Here is a 19,901-nt window from a genome sequence, read left to right as displayed (position 1 = left end):
AAGCAAGATTTTGGCTTTTTCCTCATTTTTTGTTTTTTTCTGTTTTTTTGTTGCAGTAAATATTTGCTGTCCTAAATGTTTCTGTAGATGCTCTTGCAGACACACATACAAGAACACACAAAAGAATCTACCACGCCCTGACAGTTAATTTTATGTGTAAACTTACTGGGTGACAGGGGGCTACATATTTGTTAAACATTGTTTCTAATTGAATGCATCTGTGAGAGTGTTTCTGGATTAGAAAAGCATTTGAATTGTTTGAGCAAAGCAGATTGCTCTGCCTAGCCTGGATGAAATTCATCCAATCCACTGAAGGTCTGAATGGAACAAAAAGGCAGAGAAAAGAAGAATTCGTTCTCTCTCTGCCTCACTGACTGCTTGAGCTAGACATCAGTCATCTCCTGCCCATGGACTGAATGTTACACCATCAGCCTTCCTAGTTCTCAGGCCTTTGGACTTGATCTAGAACTTACACCATCAGCTTTCATGATCTGCAGGCCTTATGACTCTGACCGTAACTATACCACCAATTCCCCTAGGTCTCTAGCTTACCGTCTGCATTCTATGGGATGTCAGATTCTCTATAATAATATAAGCTAATCCCTTATAATACACTCTGTTTCTCTGGAGAACTCTGATTAATAATCATTTTGTGGGCTGCTGTGAAAGCTATCTGAATGCATAGGAGCAGCTTTGGAACTGAGTAATGGGCAGAACCTCAAGTGTTTTAAAAGGCATTCTAGAAATATAGACATTAAAAGTGAATCTGGTGAGGTCTCAGACAGATATAAGGAACATGGCACTGGAACCTGGAGGGAAGGTTATCCTTATAATGTGACAAAGAACTTGGCTGTTCTGTATCCATGTTCTAGTGTTTTATGGTAGGTAAAACTTGCAAGTGATGGAAGTGGATATTTAGCTAAGGAAATTACTAAGCAAAGCGTTGAAGGAACAGTTTGGTCGCTACTGTTTGTAGTAAAATGCAATAAGAGAACAATGAATTGAAGGAGGAATTGTTAAGAAAAAAGAAACAGAACTTAAGGATTTGAAAAATTCTCAGTCTATCTATATTGCAGAGAACTCAGAAACTAAACAACCATTTGATAAGGAGATAAATCTGGGTATTATGCATGGATATAATAAGCCAACCCTGAAGAAACATTGCCAATTTGAACTAAAGAAGGTGGAGATAAAACAAAAATCAAGGGATGCTGTCAGACTTCTTAGATTCTACAGGACAGGATGACAAAGTTATTTGGCTGCGAACACATGCTATTCTTTAAGAAAAGGAGATGATGACACTGCAGGTAATTTAAAGATCATCAAAACTGCCACTCCCATTGGAGGCACAGGGGCAGAATTGGTCTCAAAGGGCATGTGTGCCTCTGTACTTTTGGTGGCCCGGGTGACTCTGCCCAGTTCATCAGGGTGGGGTCACCCTCTCTGACAGCCATGTAGTAAGTGGTACCATGCTAGGTCAAAGGGGCAGGGCCACCCCCTAGAACAGGTGGGGTTTGCATAGCTGATGAATATCAATAACATAAACTGAGACAGAGAACACAAGGAACAGAATCTGTCTGAAATGGAGGGAACAATGTGTTCTTAATATATTAATTATAACATTCATTTAAAACATCCTAATAGAGATTTTCCTCAGACAGTTAGATACTGGCTCAAAGAATGAACCTTGGCTCAAAATTAATTGATTATTATATAGATTGTAACACACTTGCATAATTGTAATTTTAAACAAAGAGAGAATATAGTAAGAAGTAAAGAGTGCCTATAATGAAACTTTGAAAAACTCGTGAATAAACAAGAGCTGAAGAGAGTTCAAAGAGTACAAAAACAAGTATTCTATGTATTCTATGTGTCAGAGGAGGCAAAGTAGTTAAAGTAGTTAAGAGTTTGGGTTTTGAATCTAGTGTTAACAAGTTCAAATCTCATTGCTTCCTCTTACTGTATAAGCTTAGAAAAATTACCTATTATTTCTGGGCCACTATCCTCTTATATAAAATTGAAGAAACATAGTAACAATATCACAGGTAGCTTTCAGAATTTAATACAAGATATTTTAACTGTGGCAAGTATGTACCAAGTGCTTATTAGAATGATTCTATTTATCCTGATAAATCTTTACTACTGACCAATATTTCTTGAAAATCCATCATGACAAGGTACTTTGAATTAAAGCTTTAATTCCTGACAATTTCTACCATAAACATAACTAACAATGTAAGTTATTACATTATGAATTTTTATGTGAACAAGAATTTGGAAAAATAATACACACTGTTATAAATATTAAAGTGGATGTGCTCTGTGTATATAAGAATATATAGAGGGAAAATTATACTCAAGAAAAATTTTTAAAAATTATGCCTTCAAGCTACAATTTGAATTGTACCACCTCTATGATTTTCTTCTCTTTGTAATGGGTATCTTTGGGATCACAGGCATCAATTCTATATACTTTGGCCCACAGGAGGGAAGAAAAAAAAGTGGAGGGCAAAGATGTGAACCAAAAATTTTAAATATTACTTTTTCACATATCAAAATGGTTGGAACTCAGTCACATGCCCAAATGAAGGTGGCTATGTGATATGGTTTGGATTTTTGTGCCTGCCCAATTCTCATGTTGAATTGTAACTCCCAGTGTTGAAGAAGGAGAATGGTGAAAGGTGATTGGATCATGACAGTGGACTTCTCCCTTTCTAGTCTCATGAGAGTGAATGAGTTCTCATGAGACCTGGTTGTTTAGAAGTGTGTATCACCTCCCCCTCCTCTCTCTTCCTCCTGTTCCAGCCATGTAAGACATGCCTGCTTCCCCTTCCCCTTTGGCTGTGTTTGTGTTTCCAGAGGCCTCCCCAGCCATGCTTCCTGTGCTGTCTGCAGAACCATGAGGAAATTATATCTCTTTCATTTATAAATCACACAGTCACAGAAAGTTCTTTATAGCAATGCAAGAACAAACTAATACAGAAAATTGGTACCGGGAGTGGGGCATTGCTATACAGATACCTGAAAATGTGGAAGCAATGTCAGAAATGGGTAACAGGAAGAGGTTGGAAGAGTGTGGTGAGCTCTGAAGAAGACAGAAAGATGAGGAAAAGTTTGGAATTTCCTAGAGACTTGTTAAATTGTTGTGACCAAAATGCTGATGGTGATATGGACAATAAAGTCCAGGCTAAAGAGGTCTCAGATGGAGATGAGGAACTTATTGGGAATTGGAGCGAAGGTCACTTTTGTTATATGTTAGCAAAGAGGTTGGAGGCATTGTGCCCCTGACCTAGGGATCTGCAGAACTTTTAACTTGAGAGTGATGAGTTAGAGTATCTCATGGAAAAAATTTCTAAGCAGGAAAGTGTTCATGATGTGGCCTGGCTGCTTCTAGCATCCTATGCTCGTATTAGTGAGCAAAGAAATAACCTGAGACTGGAACTTATATTTAAAAGGGAAGCAGAGCATAACAGTTAGAAAATTTGCAGCCTGGCCATGTGGTAGTAAAGAAAAAAACCATTTTCAGGGGAGTTATTCAAGCCTGCTGCAGAAATTTGCATAAATATTAATAAAAAGGAGCTGAACATTAACAGCCAAGACAATGGGAAAAATCTCTGAAGGCCTTTCAGAGACCTTCACAGCAGCCCTTCCCATCACAGGCCTGGAGGCCTAGGAAAGAAGAATAAATTTGTGGGCTAGGCCCAGGACCCCTCTGCCCTAGACAACTTTGGGACACTGCTTCCTGTGTCCCAGCCACTCCAGCTCTAGCCATGGCTAAAAAGGACACAGATGCATCCCAAGATCCTGGTCCAGAGGGTACAAATGGAAAGCCTTGGCAGTTTCCACATTGTGTTAATCCTGCAGGTGCACAGAAGGCAAGAGCTGAGGCTTGGAAGGCTCCACCTAGATTTCATAGGATGTGTGGAAATGACTGGTGTCCAGGCAGAAGTCTACTGCAGAGGTAAAGCCCCCACAGAGAACCACTACTAGGGCAGTGCAGAGGGAAAATGTGGGGATGGAGCCCCCACACAAAGTCCCTACCAGGGAACTGCCTGGAGCTATGTGGAGAAGGCCACCATCCTCCCGACCCCCGAATGGTAGATCCACCAATGGCTTGTGCCATGGTCTTAGAAAAGCCACAGGCACTCAATGCCAGCCTGTGAAAGGAATTGCAGGGGTTATACCAATGGGATATGCACAGGGGCAGAGCTTCCCAATGCCCTCGGAGCCCACCTCTTGCATCAGTGTTACCTGGATGTGAGACAAGGAGCCAAAGGAGATTATTTTGGAGCTTTAAGATTTAATGACTGCCCTGCTGGGTTTTGAACTTGCATTGGGACTGAACCCCCTTTGTTTTGGCCGACTTCTCCTTTTTGGAACAGGAGTATTTCGCCAACGGCTGTACCTCCATTGCATCTTGGAAGTAACTAACTTGTTTTTTATTTTACAGTCTCACAGGTAGAAGGCATTTGCCTTGTCACAGATGAGACTTTGGACTGTGGACTTTTGAGTTAATGATGAAATGAGTCAATGCTTGGGGGACTGTTGAGAAAGGATTATTGTATCCTACAATATGAGTAGGGCATGAGTTTTGGGAGGGGCCAAGGGTAGAACAATATGGTTTGGATATCTGTCCTTGCCCAAATTTCATGACAAATTATAATCACCAATGTTGGAGAAAAGGCCTGGTGCGAGGTGAATGGACCATGAGGGTGGACTTCCCCCTTGCTGTTCTAATGATAATGAGTTCTCACAAGATCTGGTTGTTTTAAAGTGTGTTGCACCTCCCTGTGCTCTCACTTCCTCCTGTTCTAGCCATGTAAGATGTGCCTGCTTCCCCTTTACCTTCTGTCTTGATTGTGAGTTTCCTGAGACCTTCCCAGGCATGCTTCCAGTACAGCCTTCAGAGCTGTGAGCCAATTAAACCTCTTTTCTTTATAAATTACCCAGTCTCTGGTAGTCCTTTATAGCAATGCAAGAATAAATTAATACACCATGTGTTCAGCCCAAACTCAGGAAGTTTAATCGCTAAAAGACAAAGAGAGAAAATTAGTATCAACAGAAAATAGGATATAATAATATTGCCAATCTACTATTGTGTGGCATGAGTACAGTAGGAATGATAAGGATGGAGAGACAAAAGTTAGAAATATAAAGAAGGGAGAAGGAAGGAAGGGAGGGAGGGAGGGAGAGGGGAGGATGGAGGGAATAAATAAAGTGTATGTTTTTCAGATATTACCTGAAATTTTTTCTATTGATAGCTCAGAGTGAGAACATTGATTACGGATTAAACTGTAAACAACAACAAAAACCTATGCAAGAAATATAAATTGTCTGGGAGCTGACACTTGGGTAAGGTTTGGAAGAATCATGGGAACATCAATATAGCTATAATGGAAGAAAGATATCTCAAGTAGTGCTAGGGAATTTATGCTTAACATGGAATGTATTAAGAATGACATAAGAAATTGTTTTCTTCTTAAGAGAGTAAATTTAATAAGATTTTATTAAGAAGATTCCATAGCAAGCAAATGTGGAATTGATTTGGAGAGGACAAGAATAGAATCAGCAAGTAAGGTGAGCAGTCTCATGATGAGCAATGAAAATAAGGCAAGGAGAGAGGAATGGAAAAGAAGGGATTATACAAAGAAAGCTTCTAAGGAGGAATTGGCAACAGCTGATAGTTACCAGGGTGTGGATACCACGTATTTTGAAATTAAAGACCTACTGGGCACATAAAGGAATTGGGTCTAAGGAAGAGTGGACAGAAACCCACAATCCTAGGAGATTATGAGTGCCAAAAAAATGTTTCTTTCCTGAAATTTTACTAAGGAAAATTGCAATCAGAAACTTTTACTTTAATGGCACTTTCTCCTAACTGGGGAATATTATCTTAGTTTCCAATGACAAGACTGAGTCTGAGAACCACTGAAATTGTATTAAAGAAGCGGCTTGCTTCTTTAATAATAATAGCATCTTCATTGAAATTCAGGCTTTTATAAGCCCCAAAATAATGATAATAAAATGTGGTTGTTCTTTAAAAAAAGTAATCAAATATCTCAAATTCCAAGTGAATTAAAATATAAAGTTAACCTCTTAAATCATTCAGTGAGAATTTTATTTCAGTGTTATAAACTGAGAGCATTAACTAAAATTTAAAATAAAACAAGTCATTTATTTATAATAAAATATTGTTTTTTGTTTGAGAAGAAAAGATTCTAAATATATTCTGGATGTTAAATAAAGTGGCTCTGTCATAAAAAATGCATTAATAAATTAAAAGTTAATTACTGTATTTTTAAAAAATATACAATTACAGCATTTTTAATCCTTGAAGCTTTAGGCACTTCACCACTTTTAGAATTAAAGTTAATTAGGAAGCTAAAATTGAATTGCTACATTAATAGAGGTTACATTATTTTTCAAAGGAGAATTCTTAGATATTTTACTGATATTGTTGCTTTTGAATAACGTACCAGCCTAAATTACTTTTACTCTGAGATATTTTCAAGCCAACTAATGACTTCAATTTGTCTTGGATTTTTAACTATTTGATGACCAAAAAAAGAAAGAAATACACTTAGAAATAAAGAGAAAGAAAAGAAGGAAAAATAAAGAAAAAAAATCAAGTTATTTGGATAATTTCAAATCAAAGGGAGGTGAAAAAATAAAGTCAGGTAAACAACTCACTAGAAGAAGAAACGCCAAGACATCAGACATGGGAAAGGCAAACGTGAAAAAGGCAATGAATTCACTTTACTGGAAACAGTGCTTACATTAACATAGAAATGTAAAATAGTGAGACTTCCAGGTATCTTCTACCACTTGTCTCTCAGAATGCTGGCTGTCAGAGAAAGTGGGCCAAAGGGCGGAAAACAAACACAGAGATTAAAATTTGGTAGTCAGCCAAAAAGCAGCTGAGTCTTATCTAATTACTATAAAGTCTGACATTCAAGTCAAACTCTCATGTATTAATAGAACTTCTAGTCATCTCTGTATGCTTCATTTTAAATGTGAATGAACATTCCACGATCACCATGGTTCAGAGTAATGAGCAAGAACTGCACACATAGACCCAAGAACACTTGTAAATAAAAGAAGATGGCATGGATCAAGAGAATATCCATGATGATGTCAGTTGTGTTAGCCAGTAAACAGGGTAAATCAGCTTGCCTTGCTGCAGTAGTAAAGAGGGGCCTACACATGCTTTTTATAATAAAATAATAAAATTGCCGTGCTTGTTCACGTTCAGATCACATGCACAATTCTGTTACAGAGTTTGAAAAACAAACATTTGAATAGAAACTTAGTAAATAATTAAAGAAGTAAAAATAAAGCAACTTTTTAACCCTGGAAGAGAAAAATTTTGTCAAAATAATAAAATACAATTATAGCTCCCTACATACCCTGCTCAGATGTATATGTATACAAAGTTACAATAGGCTAAACATAATTCATTGAATCAAATTAGATTATACTATATTGACTCCTAAGGAGTGGGGAGTAGGAGTTAAAAATGTGGTGGTGTTGAAGCTCTGAGAGCTAAATCTGCACATTTCCCAGAGCCAATAGATAGTGTCTTTAATACTAAAAATTTAACAGGTATAATCTAAATTTTAAAACTAAAAATATCATTCTAAGTGAATAATTCAGAAGAATGGAGTTAAAGTCAAGAAGAAACATTTTAAAGAGCAAAAAATTGTTTTCTCAGGGAATTGAAAATCTAGAGAGTTCAGAGGCAGGAAGATGGAAGAGAGAACTGCTGGTTTTTACTACAAGCTTTACAGCCTCATTTGACTCTTTTAACATGTATATGTACTTTTTCAATTTTTAAAAATAATGACTATAGACTTCTGGTTTCCAGTGTAGCATGCAAGGAGCTTACAGGTCATCATTCTATCCAAGCAACAAGGAAAGAACTGAACAAACTGAAAAAAACTCTTCTTAGATCCGTGAGAGAAGTGAGGTCATAGGGCAAGCTGCTGTGCCCCAAACTGGAGAAACAGTAAGGCAAGTACAAGAATCACAACTGATTGGAGTGGAAAGCCTTAAGCAGAAACCTCTGTGGGAACCCAGCACTGGGAAAGAAAAACCTAACCTGTAACTGACAAATTGCTAGAAGCTCAGGCTTGACAAGTCTGAGAGTTAAAAACCACAGGGAGGGCCAGTCCTAGTGGGCAGGGCACACCCACACTTTTGTGAGCTTTACCTTCCTGAGCTCTACCAGGTTCTTATAGTTGAAGACGGGAAAAAAATCTCCTCCTGTTTCTGGCAGGAAAAGGGCAGATGTATGTGTGTTTAAATATTCCAGAACCTTCTGCTCTTCTTAATAAGTCCTGCCCTCAAAAGAAACTATTTTACCAGAGCATAGCCTATTGGAGTATTATCAGAGTCTAACCCACTGTGAGCTGAGACAGGGGACACCCAACTCTGGCCCACTCTAACCATCCTGTCCCACCTAAGGAGGAGAAAAACTCAGAAGCACTTTGTGGAGTTTCACAGCCCAGGGGCACAGACTGAGACCTAATCTCAGGTCTAGAGAACACTTTCCTTTTTACCACCACACCACTAAAGGCCTGTTTGCTGAAGTTCCTTTTATCCAGTACATCATGCCCAGCTTTCCACAAAAATTACAATGAGTATCAAAAGACAAGAAGTAATGAATAGATTACTTTGACCAAAATAGCTGGACACAGCCTTTTTTTCAGGCACAGTTTTACAGCTCACAACATTTATCTAATAATCCAGCAATGTGAGGGTAAAGTAAAACAACACATCTGGTCAATTTGGTATTTATTGCATTGTAAAAAAAGATAGCAACTGTTTAACCAGCAATGTAACAGGGAATTAACCAAGACAGTGAATTACCAAGTCATTTTCACTTGTTCATGATATTTGACCCAATGTCAGATAAATATTTGTCTCTAGTCAATATTACATAATTGCAGTGTATGAGGGATAAATCACAGAGCAATATCATCTACTTAAAATCTTTAATCAAAGATATTTAAAAGTAGCAATTCTCTTGCCAAATTTCCACAAGGAATACAGCGTATGAGGAACATGTTTATTTTTCACAGAAAAAAAATTTAAGATTTGAAAAATGTTAATAAGTACAACTGTTTGCCACAATCCTATTTAAGTATTAGAAACTGAAATCCAAACATAGCAAAAGGGATACTTTGGAATATGAACTACCAAAAAGGATTAATATTTTCTCCCCAGCCATTTTCAGACTCACAATGTTGTAAGTCATCCAGGCCTTGGCCAGGTTAGATGTGTGTTAGTATGAATCATTTACAGCTCCAAAACACAGGTTATCTCTAACTTTTCCCATTTCCATCTTTAAGACATTGTGCCTTGCAAATCTGGAATTAATTATATAAAAGATTGTCAAGCTACCTCATGTCCTTCTGGAAATGTGAGTGACATGTTTTTCTCCTTTCTGAAACAAATGAGAACAGTGTACACCATCTTCATAGGGCATTTTGCTCCTTGTAAAACGGCTTTCTATCGAATATTCTTTTTATAGTGATTGATTTTAAAAAATCTTACTATCACCATCTCAATCTAAAGTCCCAGCTACACGTTTCTTTCATACAGGAATGGAAGTCTTGTATTCAGTGGAGCTTTTAGCAGCATTCTTGGAGCTTAATAAATATTAAATACCATAATTTCCCAGAGATTAAAGTCATCATGATTTTAGATTTGACAATATATATGTTTATTAGTAAACAAAAAAAATTTGAAAAATAACTGTTTTTTAATCAACAATTACAACCCAAATAGCCAAATAGCTAACATTTACCGAGCTTACTATGTAACATTAAGTGCTTTATTTACACTATTTCATTTTCTCACAGCTCTGAATGTTTCTAGTAATACTGCCATTCTAAAAATGAGGAAAATGCAACTTCAATATCGTCTAACTAGTAAGAGGCTGAATTAGAATTCAAACACAGTCCTTCTAACTCTATAGCCTAGGTTATTTTTTAATAAATTTTATTTTATTGTGGTAAGCACACTAAACCTAAGAACTACCCTCTTAACAAAATTTTATATATACAATATAGTTTTATTAACTATAGGGATAATGTTGTATAGCAGATATCTAGAACTTATCAATCTTACATCTTGGATAATTGAGACTTTATGCCCAAGCTTTTAGCCATTATACTACAGGATATTTAGGAAGATACAGGCAATTACAAAAATAAAATGAAAATCATTCTTAAATTTGTCCCCTAACAATAACCAGTGACATGTTGGTGGATTTTTCTTCTCATCTTTATTTGTGCTTCTGTATATCTCTGAAAATTGGAATCAAACTAATAGAGTTTTAACATTATTCTTTTCATTTCAAAAAATACAATATTTCCCATGTCATTAAATGGCCTTTGAAAATAGAATTTAAAAGCTACAAAAGAAAAACATTTTTACTTAAATGATGCAAAGAATTGTCACAATTCTTTATGTCACTCAGCCTGTGTAGATTTGGTCAAAATGACCACATTTGTCTTCATTTCAGGGACTTTTAATTTCCTCCTAAGTTATCAAAATATATCAGTGGAGTTGCATTTTTTCTTTGCATTCCATATGCAGCCTTTCATCTGAAGCAGTTCCAAAGCAAGATGAAAGAATTTAACTCAATTGAGGGATCTAACATCACCTACAGCCTAATGGGTAGCCCTTCCTTGTCAAAACAAGCCAGCTGGAGACTAACTAGAGAACTTCACTAGGGATTACCTAAGTGGAAAATGGAATTTTTCTTCAAATGTAGTGAGATTTTTAAATTCATTCTTCCAGCTTTAAAAGTACAAAAAGTTCTCACTTTACATTGTTGATAGGCTCATGAAAACTGAGACATTAAGTGAAAGGATAGAATAACATCCTTTTGTTTAATGTCATCTAGTTACGACGTTGATGAGAAGAAAAAATTGCAGATTCCAATAACCTATCTGTGAAATTAAGTGAACACCATTTGATTAACTTTTGTCCATTCATAATCCACATGGAAAGGTAGAACACTGGAGACCATGGTAGATACAGGACCAGAGAAGAGAAAAGTTGCTTCATTTAACACCAAAGAAGTTTTGATTGACATGCTTTTGTCCAGAAAAAATGAAGACTAGAGGCTCTCTAAATCTAAGAGTTCTTTTTGAACACTTAACGTTTTATTCATTTCCTTGCTCAATATATCCTCCCTGGGGCTACTTAGATCTCTATGGGAATGGTGTAAAGAATACAGTCAAAATCATGAATTTATTTTGATTTTCTGTTTACTCTTTTATTCCACTGTGCAGAAGAAAAATGGTACTTTATATGGATTTCAGTAAAAATAATCCATTAACAGATCACTGGAGGAAAGAAAGCTAAATTATGCTCCCTGTATGTAGAATACTATGGCAGTTGGTTAAGAATATCCATGGGGCATTCCTAAAAATGCACATGAAACAGGCTGGAGGTGGGGAGTTTTAAAGACTAAGCAGTGAGATGGGGAAAACCAATATGCTGGATGTTCAAACGTGCACAACTGGGCAACCTAATTTAATATATAGATTTAGTTAAAACCCACATCAGTTTGCTGTGTAGTGTGAAGTATAAGCAAACTTCAGTAAAAGCAATACATCCTCTCCATGTTGGCATATTCATAGGTATAATAAAACAAATTGCCAGAAAGGAGAAGACAATTACTTTACATTCTTACAAAATACTATGGATATAAGTTCAATTAGTGTTCTGTTTCTCTGATTGTCCCTGAGATGGCTGTGTTTTACTACAATTTGCTTTCCTTTCCCCTATCAAATATTCAAATGGGAATGGCCATCTTTTTACATGAGCCTACCTCCCTGGCTGTCACCTTGGACTCAATGAACAGATTCTATCTATTCATGACTCAATGAATAAATTCTATCTATTAATGACTACAGCCAGTCAGTCACAGAACTCTTCTTCTGGCCATTGTTTAGTCCACCTCTGTGAAGCACACAAACCATTATTGGCAGTTGGTGTTTCTTCTCAATATTGTATTATTTGAGCTGTTGATAGAGAATTGTTTTCTTTCTGGTGATGAAGCTTTTAAGAATTGAACTGTTAGTAGCCATACTTCCAGGTACTTTAAGATACCAATCAGAAATAACGAGGTCAACATACAGAAAGAAGCAGAGATAAAGATGGAAAGAAGTCCGACTTTTAGAGAACTATTGAAAATCCAATGAATATATTTTAACTTGTTTGAAAGGGTTTTTTGTGAATTTTGTGACGAAATAAGATACTTTCTTGTAATAGAAATGAATCTGAGTCTAAATCCGGAGCATTTAGTTGTGTTTGACAATATGGCATTGTCTGTTTTGGGTGGGGGGAATTTAAGAAAATAAAGTCTAATTTTCTGCTTTTTCTAATTTTTCTTTTCATTTAGTTAAAATTTATACTAGAAGAATATAATTTCCACCATATATAAGATCATGAGATCATTTCAATAATTAGCTATTGGCATGTGTTGAAATATATACTTTTGATAATCTCTGATTTGGAATTTTGGCTTATGACAGTTAAGGAATAAACAGTGAGATGGGGAAAAGCAATCAGCTTTTCCTCTTATTTATGGTAAGAACTGCATTCCTCTAGAAAAGTTTATAAAATTTATCTATGAATCTAGAACGGCTCTAAAACCTATTAAAATTTTAAAGAGAAAAACCTATGAGGATTCTCCTTTGTAGTCACTAACAGTCTGATTAAATTATTCGAATTGAGTTTATTTGATCCACAGACATCATTTATTAACCCAGGAAAGTATTGTTTCTATGAAGGAAGTACATTAGTGTGATGTAGGTAACTACCATGTGGCAGATTCAAATCTCATAGAAATTGTAGCTAGCACTGGCCACTATATACCAGATCGACTGACCTTCAGTTGTTTCCTTTGAAATTTCAACAATCAGTGGGAGATAAAATCAGTGAAAAAATAGTTGACAGGCCTGTGTTGCATACTGCTGCCTTAGGGATACAATTTATTCCCTGAAATTATTTTGGGTATATATTCAGATTTAGTCCACTAGTATAACATGATAGAAATGTTCCCATAGATTTTAAACGGGAGCTGGGAGAGAACTCAGAAAAAAAAAAAACTTAAAGAATTTTCTATCTGGAAGAAAACTATTTTTGATTTAAAAAACAGTGAAATATCTTATAATTTATTCTTAAAAATCTCAGTTGCAAAAATGTCATAAGTACAAGTCTTTGATCTCCATGGTGAAGTTCTACACTAAAAATTATGTCAAAATTCCTGTCTTTTTATATGCTAAGCAGTCTATATGACCTTACAACACTATACCGAACCCTGAGTTTTATGCACTGAGTGTATATTTTTGAGGGGAGAATTTAAAAGCGAAGACTAGAAATATGAAGGAAATAGAAAAGATAATCTAATGATAATTATAATTTATTTGTTAATTAAAAAATATGTGCTGACCAAAAAAAAAGAACAAGATATATTTAGGTAAAATATCATGTGAGAAACAATCCAAGTATGGGAATTATAGGAATATATTTTAGTCTAACTTTTATTCTTAAATAGCTGTGTGATCTCGGGCAAAACAATGAACAATGGCCTTCATTTTCTTATCAGATGTGATTTCCAATATGTGGTATTTGAGATCACAGAGGATCAAAGATGTTAGAAATTCATGATGTTTGTGGCAGGTGAGAGAAGGGAGAATTTAAAGCGAAGAGAGCATAGGTTAACTATGAAGGGCTTCCATGGAGAGGTATTTTAGAAAGCATGGAGTAGTAGGAAAGAGGGATTTTGAAGATGATAAAAAAGGACTACATGCAAAGAAATCCTAAATAATTAGACATTCAGCCAAAAATGAGTATTTAGAATAGATATGTCCAAATGTTTTCACATTTATATGCATAATTGTGAAAATATGGCAGGTCAGTCCAAGAACAAGCTCTGGACTCCAATTCATAGCAGCTGAATCAAGACTCTTTTCACTAACTAGCTTTTTGATTTGGGCAAACCACTTTAATTTTCATCTGATTCAATTTCTTCAACAGGAAAATTGGGAATAATAACACCTTATAGAACCAGCTGTTGGCTTAAAAAATGTATGAGGGACTTTAGGTCTGGTACATAGGTTTTACTCAGTAGAATATACTGGCTGATATTGTTATCATTTTGTATAGCCAATGCTCATGTTTTTCAAGTCAAATGTTTTGTTCTTAAAAAATGGAGACGAGAGCAAAGTGGAGTGACTCACACTTGAAATCCCAGTGACTAGGGAGGCTGAGGCAGAAGGATCACTTGAGGCCAGGAGTTCAAGGTTGCAGTGAGCTATGTGATCTTGCCACTGTACTCCAGCCTGGGCAACAGAGTGAGACCCTAGCTCTTCAGAAAAAGCATGGCGGGAGAACCTCTTTAATACTTCCATTTTGTATAATTGGTAGGATTCTATCTTTAAAATGTCATTTTGTGATTTAACATATTCTTTTAAGACTTTGACAGGTTTAAGAACCATTTATTGTATACTTACTCTGTAACAGACACTGTCCTAGAAGTGCAAACATTAAATAAAAATTATGTCATAATGTAGGAGGAATCTAATAGTAGTTAAGAACAGCAGCCCTGGAAGCAAACAGCCTAGACTGAAATGTTGCCTGTAACTCTTCCTTAAGGTTTGGCTTAGGAAGTCACTGCCTTTTTGTTTCTATTGTTTTCTCTGTAAACTTTAAACAATAACTATATCTAATATTATTTTGAAATTAATTAAGATAAAATTTAAGGAACTTATAAGAGTTTTGGCTACAGCAAAAGTTTAAAAGATGCTTAGTGTTATTATGGCTTGAACTCTGAAAAGAATAACCAAAAGGTAGTATTGGTTATTAATAATTTGACTTAGTATATTTTTAGTTCCTTAGAAAATAAATGAAGTTATGTAGTTATGCTGATATTAGACCTTGTTCATCATTTGCAAATTAGCAAATTATTATACCTACTTAACAATCTTGGTCCCAGCCCATTCCCTTTCTCAATGATATCCTGGCTTTGTCTCACAAAGTTCTTTTGTTTGTAGTGGACTCAGCGTAGCTGAATTTTTCCCTATATTTTCTAACGACACAATCATATGCTACATTGTCTTGCCAAGGGTCACTTTGCATGTAGGCTCACTTCGCATGTTACACCATGATATGCTTGGTTCTTCAACACACTCCTTTACTTATGCTGATTTGGGGTAAGCTTTCTTATTTAACTGATTAAGGGCTAGAGTCATGTAGGCTTTCCCAGCCTCCACAGACCTTCAGCCTTGATTGTATGGCCACAAAGTGACTAAACTTCCTGGTTATTTCTCTTTTCCAGCACTTGCTAACTATTGATGCTTGAATACTGCCAAATTACCAGATAGCAGTCAGGCTAGCTTCATAAACAATGTTGGTAAATCTACAAAAACTCGTTTTTTGATGCTGCAAGATTAATGACTAGATATGCACTCTGGCTATTATATGTGGTTAAGTTTAAATTAATTTAAATCAAACAATTTTTAAATGTAGCTCCCTAGTCATATCAAACCCATTCCAAGTGTTTGACTCATGCTTGTTTTTAGATAACAAAGACTAGAATAATTGTATCATTGCAGAAAGTTCTACTGGATGGTTCTAGATCTAGAACATGGTAAATACAAAAAAGTAACAGCCAACCTGAAAAATCTTTCTGTTTAGACAATTGGCCATTCTTTCCTATCAACATATTACCATCTAGCAAGTTTCTTGCCTAATATTGCATTCCACTAAGTGACATATTATAAATAAGTGTTGAATTGCATGTGTCAGTATCTTAATGTATAGGCCCTTGCAAGCACATGGGTCAAAAACGATTGCAAAGGAAACAAGAAGTATAATGATTCCAAAAGTTTCTGTTATAAGCTATTCATGGTAAAAATAACTAAGCCATCAGTAATTTACTTGGTATTTAAAAAGCCAAATTTCACACTATAGACAAAAGTGGAAGGATTGTTTGAACTGGTATCTTGGATGGCCTGATAAAAGTGCAAAAATATCAAGTGAATGAAAAAGAGTAAAGCATGCAACATGTAGTTGTAGGTTAAAAAGCTAGGTTTTTAGGTACCAAAAAAGCAAAAATACATAAGTAAATAACATTTCTTTAAAATGCTAAGAACAGAGAAACTAAAAATGTTCTTGTATAAGACATGGCAAATGAAACTAGTATTTATTCCCCTTTATTAATTTGAAATTTATAAAATGGCATTGATATTCTACTTATCTAATGTGTTACATATTTTTTAACTTAGCATACAAGCGTGACAGGAAAAAAAACAAATATTTACCATCCTTTATTGTTAAGATTTGTAAGATGGCACTAATTTCTTAATGTAATATGCTATTTTAAAATCTTGGCATAAAATGTATATAACCTTATTTAAATAGTCTCTTATGTTTTGGGACTTTGAATTATCTTCCAAACAGTTATTTATTTATTTAATCATTTATACATTTATTTGCTCAACAAATACTTCTGATTCTCTAACATGAGTCATGCTCTGCTGGGCCCTGAGTGGACAACAGTGAACAAGTTAGATCCACTAGGAATGACTAACATTAATCAAATAACCACTGGTGAATTTATAGTTACAAAACAGTGAAAACAATGAATTTTATGGAATATTGAAAGGAAACTGAGTTAAAGGAAAGACTTTCCTGAGAAAATAATTCTTTAAATCAGTACTGAAGCTTGTGGAACAATGTTCTTACTGAAGAAAGACATGATCAGAATGAAAGCTGGCGTCATGGCAGTAAAGGAAGACATAGGTGGTACCAGTTGACACCAAGGACACAGAAGTGGATCAGATTATACATGCCTCTTAGATCCTGTTGAAACTTTATCTTTAGCACAATGTGAAACCATGAAAATGGCTTAAACCCATAGGAAAATGAAATCAACAGAGACACATTTTGATAAGATAGGTTTTGCTGCAGTATGGAGACTCAGTAACAGGATGGCAGAGTAGATATGGGAGAAAATTATGGAAAGTATTTTAGCAGTCCAGATGAGAGAGGACAATACCTTGGACAAAGGTTCAGGCAGTGAAAATAAAGAGAAGTAGATAAAATTTAGAGATTCAAAAAGTTATAAAGAAACTTGCAATGAATTAAATATAGAGTTTAAAGGAAACAGAGATGGCAGAGATAACTAATTCATAGAAGTAAATTTTCATAGAATTAAAAGCATAGATTCACAAAAGTGAATGCATAGGGATCCAATTATTAAGATAGGAGACTATGAAATGATTTTAGGGGAAATGGTATGAGTTTAAATTGAGCATAATAATTTTAAGGATGGATGTGGACCTGGGATGACGATAGGTCATATATATGTGTGTGTGTGTGTGTGTGTGTGTATGTGCGTGTGTGTGTATATATATGTGTGTGTGTGTGTGTGTGTATATATAGATATAATTTATATAATGGTACTCTGTGTCTTCTCTTAAAAGGAAGAAATTAGAGAAATCAGAAAATATGGTTAGTAAATAAGAAGTCCACATTGGCATATCAGTCTGCTATAACATCTTTTAAAAAGAGCCCCTTATGAAATCATTCTGAAGGTCAGACTAACACCTGTTGCTTTCTTAGAGTTTGTGTTTCTGAAATTCTCTGTTATGTAGCAAGGCCAACCACTCCCAATCTATTACTTTCCACATCTGATATTACAACATGCAAATTATCAAGTAAAGTTTGCCACAGTTGGCCTTGGCTGACCATTTCCCACTTTGCATATTATATTCTTTTACAATCTAATTAATAATATATTAAACCTGAGCATTTGCAAGACACACCAGTACCATTTTAACTTTTCTAGACCCTGACAATGGAGTTTTATTAATAATTCACAACAATGTGCTAAATAATGAAAGCTCTGCCAAAGTGTCTGTCATGTCATCCAACCCAGACCCTTCCTGAGACCTGGCCTTCCTTGTTGTACACAAATGCTATTGAAAGAACTCCATAGGAAAACATGTTTCTGCCAATCAAATCCCAGGAGGTGGGGGCTACCTGCTGATGAATCCACAGTGCTGATTCAATTATGCAAAACATAAAACTCCATAATAAATATTTTCTAAAACAAAACATGGTACCTGAATGTTGAAATGTAAATAAAAATGAATTAACTATACAGCCATGAGTGTTTAAAAAGAAGGGTGAAAATTTTATTTGAAGAAAAGGAGAGCATATAGAGAAAATGTGCATTACCCACTAGGCTCAGGAATATACAGTGCATTATTATAGTGCGTTATTTTATAACCTTTAATATATTTAGAACACTGGTAGCTGACTAGGAGAAAACAGAGACAGAGAGTGACATCAGCAAGATGGTGAAATGGGAGATCCTAGCTCCCAGTCCCATGCAAAAACACTGATTTTTATAACCACTTATGGGCAAGAATACCTTTGTGAGAGTGCTTGAGTCTGCCTGAGGTTCCAGCACATAAGTGGAGTAAAAGAAATCCGAGAGTGGACGCATTAAGAAGGTAGGAATCAGCTTCACTTTATCTGCATCATTCCTCCCTCAAGGCAGCACAACTCTGTGTCAAGAGAGGCCCACTTGGCTCACCGTTACTTCTACAGGAGAAAGTGAGAGAAATGCAATAACTCTGCTTCCCCAGACTTGCAGGATATTGCCTAGGAGACCTACTTTTGTCTCTCCCCACCCAGAACACTGAGGGGATTTGCACTGCTGAATCATGAGGAACATCTAGGAGCAAGGTGACAGCGAAGGAGTGCACAGCAGCCAGTCCCTTGCTCTCAATAACCTGCTGTCATTCCTGCTAACCAGCTCATAGGCTCCTCCAAAAGGCCAGACTACTAAGAAAAGATTAAGCTGACTAAGCTAGATTAAGAAAGCTTGATTAAGAAAAAAAGATAGAGGACTCAAATGAACATAATTATAAATTAAAGCGGAGACATTACAACTGATACCACAGGAAAAAAAAAAGATCGTAAGACTATTATGAACAATTATGTGCCAACACATTGTATAACCTAGAAGTGGAAAAATTTCTAGAAATATACAACGTACAAAAACTAAACAATGAAGAAACAGAAAATCTAAACAGTACAATATTAAGTAAGAAGATTGCATCAGCAATCAAAAATTTTCCCCAAAGTAAAGCTCATGACAGATGGTTTCATTGGGGAATTCTACCAAACATTTAAAGAAGAATTAATGTCAATCTTTCTCAAACTTTTCCCAAAAAACGAGGAGGAAACACTTCCAAATTCATTCTGAGGCTAGCAAAGAACACTACAAGAAAAGGAAATTACAGGCCAATAGTCCTGATGAACATAGATGCAAAATGTTTTGATAAAATACAGCAAACAAAATTCAAAATCACCTTTGAAGGATTATACACCATGATCAAGCACAACTTATTCTGGGAATACAAGGATGGTTTGACATATGCAAATCAATAAGTGTGCTACATCACATTAATGGAATGAAGGACAAAACCATATGATTATTTCAACAGATGCAGAAAAAAACATATGACAAAATTAATCATTCTTTTATGATAAAAACTCAACAAATTAGGTATAGAAGGGTTGTACCTCAACATAATAAAGTGCCTAAGTGACAAGCCCACAGCTAACATTATAATTAATGGTGAAAAGCTGAAAGGTTTTTCTCTAAGATCAGGAATAAGAGAAAGGATGCTTACTCTTACCACTTTTATTTATCATGTATTGGAAGCTCAGTCATAGAAATTAGGCAAGAAAAATAAATGAAAGGCATCCAGATTAAAAATGAAGAAGTGAAAATATGTTTTCTGATGGCATAGTCATATAAATAGAAAATCCAAAAGACTCTACCAAAAAACTGTTAGAATAGA

General features: G+C 35.5%; 1 pseudogene; it reads left to right on the top strand.

Annotated features, from left to right (window-relative positions):
- The first annotated feature begins 3,770 nt into the window (after positions 1-3,770).
- Positions 3,771-19,901, top strand: part of LOC100973451 (CREB-regulated transcription coactivator 1-like) — a 75,937-nt pseudogene continuing 59,806 nt past the window's right edge.

The sequence above is a fragment of the Pan paniscus genome, chromosome 12 (assembly GCF_029289425.2).
Source record: "Pan paniscus chromosome 12, NHGRI_mPanPan1-v2.0_pri, whole genome shotgun sequence".
Taxonomy (NCBI): Eukaryota; Metazoa; Chordata; class Mammalia; order Primates; family Hominidae; genus Pan; species Pan paniscus.
Note: the sequence above shows the minus strand (reverse complement) of the source record. Positions and strands in the feature narration are given on the sequence as shown.